Genomic DNA, 6,000 nt, shown 5'->3' with positions numbered 1-6,000 from the left:
CCCACACTCTCCACCAGCTCAGAAATACACACCTCGGTGGGACCTAGATCTAGAGCAGGCTCGGGTTCACAATCTGGTGGTCACCATGGGGACATGTGTCCGCAGCAGGAGGCAGCAGGTTCGCACAAGCTTCCCAGCATTTGGAGGACTGCTGGGGAAGAGGCATCTTTGAGGTTTAAGTCAGGTGACGAGCCTTTAGATTTGGCCTTCCAACTCACCCTGGAGAGTCAGCAGAAGGCGGGGAACATCACACAGAGCTGTTGGAAGCCCTCAAAAGATTGGCACGCGAGACAGAGGATTGCGTCTGCCTGCTCTCTGATGAAGTGGTGCCCACATGTGCGCATATGGAGGCCTCCATGGGAAGGATGGCGGACGCCGTGGAGACCCTGGTCTTGCAGAACGCAGAGAAGCGCAGACCTGCACTCCTTCCCGGGTGCCATGGGTGAGTTCCTGTAGTGGCAACGCAAGAGGGAATTGGGGCACCCTCAATGTCCCTCCAGTTGCTCCTCCCCCTCAAGGGGCCAGGCTGGGGCCTTGGGGCACCCGAAGGGAGGAGGAGCGGCAGCTGAGCACCGCTGGGTCATCCACTTAGGAATCGCAGAGGCTGTATGCTACCCTCGAGTACACTTTGCCTATGACTCAACCTCGCCCTCTGATACCCCAGAGGGAACTGCTGGCCCACAGGAGGACAGCCAAAGCAAGCTGGGGCCCTCAAGGCCTTGGCTGTCCAGGGGACGTGCGCCAAATTCATCAGAGGCAACAAGGCCAAACCTTCCGCAGGCTGTCTCCATCCCGGCTGTGGATGTCAGGGCAGCACCTAGAAGAAGTGGTAGATCTAGAAAAGTTAGGAAATTCTGATCCCAAGTGGTTGCACGGTGAACACATTTTGTCGCTTCATAATCTGGCAATATATTCACTTTCACTGAATAATGTGTAATTTTGTCTTTCAGCTTCATTTGCAGGCTTCGCGAATCCTCCCCCTGCATCCCCACCACCCCTCTAACAGCTCAGCTTTACACAGCCGGACCATAAGTGATTCTGGAGGGAGAAGTATGTGTGTGGCTGGGCCTTTTGGAGCCTCGTGCAAGCGCTCTCCCACACCCATGGAGCCTTCATCCATCACACACATCCCACTGTCCTGAATATTTTTAATGCTGCCTGCTAGGGTTCTCTTTCAGTTGTCCATCTGAGCTGACCTGCATCTCTGCTCACCCGCTCCCATGCAGCACCCGTATCCATCTAACGCGAGGCTCCACTCATCTTCGATTTGGTAATCCTGGCCGTAGTAAAGCTCTTGATTAACTCCCCCATCCTTCCCCCTCCCCCAGCCACCCATGTCCTTTCCCCCATTAGTGTAGATCCCTCAAACATCACCTTCCACCTCCCCACCGTCACATACCAACCCGAATCCTTGTCATTCCAGGAAGTCCAGGTGAACGTAAACGTTCCCTACCACCAGGAGAACCCCATCCCTATCCATATTGACCTCCCTGGCCTCTTCCTTCCCATCCCCAGTGTTCGTGCCTGCCTTCGTGTCCGCACCAACCATCCTTGCCGCCTCTTCTACAGTTACCAACACACCCTCACTCTCTTACCTTTCCGGTTCCCTCTGTCCCCTCTCACACTCCCCATTCCTTCCTACCATGCCCACCCTCAGTTCACTCCCCAGGAGGCAATCATTGACTCCACAGACCCCTCCCTTGCATGTTCACATGGACATCCCCAAACTACTCCCTCCTGCACCCTTAGTCCCTCTTCCAATCTTACTCCCTCCACCCCCAGACACCATCCCCCCTCCAAACCCCCTCCCTTATATCTACCTCCTCACTTGCAGCATTTTCCCCCATTACACCATCCTCCCCCTGTACTCTGTCCTCCCCCTGACACCTTTGACCCATCTCCTCCCAACCTCACCCCCGACACCTTCTTCCACCCACCTCCCAACCTCAACCCTGCCCCACCCTGGTACACCTTCCTCCCTCACGCACACCTAGACCCTTCTCTGCCCACCTTCACCGATCATCCGTAGCAGCCCATGACTAAGACAGCAATGTTTTGAAGCAGGCCTGAAGCATCAGCAAAGACCTCCCACCTTCCGTGAGCTGCTTCGCAGCAGAGCCATGTCCATCAGAATCCACCCAGCATGTGATGCACGTGTTCCTCCATGTTCCGGTAGCTGTAGGCCTCCAGCATCTTCCTCTCCTCGGATGTCCACGATCTGGATTTCCCAACTTCTGCACCTCATGCTTGTCTAGATGTGTACTGGGCGGGATTCACATTCTGCCATGGTGGACACCATTGGATGATCCCGCTGTGATTTCACGCCGACGTGAATCCAATTTCTGCCTCTCGCGCCGAATTCTTCCCACTACGCCCACCATGATGCCCATCACCAATGGGACTGGACGATTCAGATGATTCTTTTATTAATTTTTCTTGGGGTTAGTGACTAATAAACTTACTCTTTCTTGTGACTCAAGAAAACCTCGTTGATTGGTTCCTCATTGTTTGTTGCATAGATAATAAAAAATACAATTGGATTTGAAAAGATATCCACAGAGGTAAAGAAATTTAAAAACCTTTGTTGTGACCAACCAAGAAGGCTGAATAGAGGGGAGCTAGTTCACTTCCCCTCACCTGGTCGTAACAAAACCTATGGTATTTGGCTCAGGAGCTCCACATTCTAACCACTCTGAATAAAGAATTTGCTCATGAATTACTTATTGGATTTATTATGGACTGTCTCATATGAATGGCCCTGAGGTTTGAATGCTACCACCACCTACCCCGCACCCCCCCTCCACCACAGTACAAATATCGCCTCTTTCATAATTATACAGACTTTAAAGACTTTGCGTTAGCTCCCAGTCTTCTCTTTTCTCAAGAAAATTGTTCCCACCTGGCGAGTCTTCCCTGATAGTTATAACCTCTTAGCCCTGGTATCGCCTTTGTGAATCTTTCTTGCACCTTCTCCAGTGCTTCCATATCCCTTTTTGTCACATGGATACCAAAACTGTTCACGGTACCCCAAGTGCGATCTAACCAGGGTTCCGTAGAGGTTTAACATAACCTGGCTGCTTTTCAATTCTATTCCTCGAGAACAGAACCCCAGTGACTTTTGCCTTTGTTAACAGGCATTGCCGTTTTGAACGATCCTTTGCTCCTGTACCTCATTTATACCAAAAAAGTGCTACTTTCAGTTGACTTCAAAACTAACCAGCTCTGCAGTATGGGGGAAGATTGAAGACAATAGGAAATGTTTATTAGTGTTTATGAAAGGTTCAGCCAAACGGCCAGAAAAAAGCTCTTTGTTCAGTGTCTTGTGACTGAGCCTTCTGTTGATTGCACAATTTGGTAATTGTCAAGTGTTTTTTGCTGCATCTTGATAATTGCCTTAAATCTGTGCCCTCCAGTTATTGACCCTTCTGCCATTGGAATCATTTTCTCTTTATTTAATCTATCAAAGCCCTTCAACATTTTGAGAGCATGATACAAAGCAAGAAAAATTTAAATTGATGTAGTGCCTCAATATAGACCTCTGGATGTTTTATTATGTTCAAGGTGCTATATAAAAATAAGTTGTTGATGCTCTGCGCATTCAAAAGTACTTTGCAGCCAATGGAGTACTTTTGAAATGTAGTCAGTGTTGTAAGAAACTTGACAGCCAATTTACAATCTCTGAATGCTAGCACCCTGGACAGTGCAGCACTCCCTCGGTACTGGACTACGTGTAAAAAGTATACGATGAGAAAAGGACACTCAAGGATCATACTATAGACATGCCAACAAAATTGAAACCAATGGAATTAAGGGAACAAATTTTGGATACAAAATTGGCTAAAGGACAGAAAGCAGTGAATTACAGACTGGAGAAAAGTATAGTGGGGCATTCTCCAAGGGTCAGTAGTAGGGCCACTGCTTTATATGGTATACAATAAATAACCAGAATTTAGGTATAGCAGGCATAGTTGCAAAGTTTATAGATGGCACAAAACTCAGAAAATAATGTAAACTAATGTAACAGATTTCAGAATGGCATAGGGTGGGGTAATGGGTAAACATATGCAACTTACGTTAAATATAGAGAAATGTGAAGTGATTGATTTTGGCAGGAAGAATGAGAAGAGGCAACATGAGCGAAATATTCCAATTTACTGCAGCTGGAAGAACAAAGGGACCATGGGGTTTGTCAACAAGTCTTTGAACAAGTCGGGAAAGCTATTAAAAGTCATATGTCAGCCTTGGATTTGTGAATAGAGGCAAAGAATAAAAAAGCAAGCTTAGGGGAGATTTTATAGAGGTGTTCAAAATCTTGAACATTTTTTTATAAAGTAAATAAGGAAAAAACTGTTTACAACGGCAAAAGGGTTGGTAGCCAGAGCACAGAGTTCGAAGGTAATTGGTGGAAGAACTAGAAGAACACTAAGCCTGACAACATAGATGAGGGTAGCAACTCAATCACTGTATGGGGAAATTGAATCCGTGATGCATCTTACATTCTTTCAGCAGTATACAAGTCGGTTTTATTTTAATAGACCAACACAAACTGCTTTCTATTGATCATTAAGTAATATCCTGCTTTGTGAAAAAGAATGTGTAGGGGTTGTGACATTGGGACTCTCACCCCAGAGATTTTGATTTCAACTCACATCATGACAAGCTCGTGAAATTGAATTTAATCGATTGAGTAGCCTGTGGAGCGGCGCCAGAAAAATCACAATGGAAGCTGCTGAATTGTTGCAAAAACCCACTTGATGCATTAATCTCCTTCAGAGACTTGAATCTAGGCTGTCACCCACCTTCTGGGGTCTGGATCTCCATCCCTGTGCTACTTGCTTGACATGGCATTCTGCAGAGTGACCTAACGCAATTGGTTTAAGAGGGCCTGACGATTTCTCAAGGCATCTAAAGATGGCCAATAAATGTGCACAGAGGTCATTCAGGTCAACCCTGTAGCATGGACAAGAGTCAGGTGTAGACCAGACTGACTGGGGTGGTAGAGTCCTATCTCTAAATTCTACTTACAATAAATTACTGTATTTATTAAATTTAATTCCATAATTTGCAAAGGTAGGATTTAGCTCCCTCCTTCCGGATTGCAGATCCAGTGACATAATCATATTACCATAGCTAAACTGTCATGGCTTCAGTACTAGAATAGCTTGTGTGTGCAGGGGGCTTGATAGAGAATAAACTCTCCAATGCCTTTCCTAACACTGGGTGTTTGATGTGATAGCATGTGCACAGCCCAAGGTTTGCTATCAGATGGGAACATCACAAACTGGAGGTTCCCCTCCAAGTAACTCACCATCCTGACTTGGAAATATATCGCTATTCCTTCACTGTCGCTGGGTCAAAATCCTGGAACTCCCTCCCTAACACCGCTGTGGGTGTGCCTACACCACATGGACTGCAGTGGTTCAAGAAGGCAGCTCACCACCACCTTCTCAAGGGCAACGAGGGATGGAAAATAAATGCTGGCCCAGCCAGTGAAACCCATATCCCCTGAATGAATAATAAAAAAAAAATAATTAATTTGAAGGGGTTGAAAATAAAACTAGGAGCAAAATGGGCTAATTTCAGTGGGTCGGCGGTGGAATTATCCTGTGCCTCAAGAATGCCTGGAAAAACTTTGGCCATTTTTCAGGCACCAGGGTGTCCTTTGTGTGCTAAATTGAAATAACCTATCCAGCAATGTCATAGGGACCAAAACAAGATTTGCGATATATAATTAGCTGGCATAATGGGAGAGTTAATGTACTGTAGGGATGAGCTTTGATGGGCCAAATGGCCTTTCTTCATCCTTGACATTTTTATGTTCTTACGACTTGATTTTATGTATTAGAGTTCCAATTGGTTACACTTAAAACTCTGTCATAAATAATTCAGCTCTCCACTACATAAACTCTTCCACCGCGTTGCTTATGATGTGACCATGTCAAGCTCTGCACTTCTGTTTCTTGATGGATTTAAAAGCACAGTCTGTTGGAAGTGGATTTT

Source organism: Carcharodon carcharias, chromosome 1 (assembly GCF_017639515.1).
Source record: "Carcharodon carcharias isolate sCarCar2 chromosome 1, sCarCar2.pri, whole genome shotgun sequence".
Lineage (NCBI taxonomy): Eukaryota > Metazoa > Chordata > Chondrichthyes > Lamniformes > Lamnidae > Carcharodon > Carcharodon carcharias.
This window is presented reverse-complemented; position numbering follows the sequence as displayed.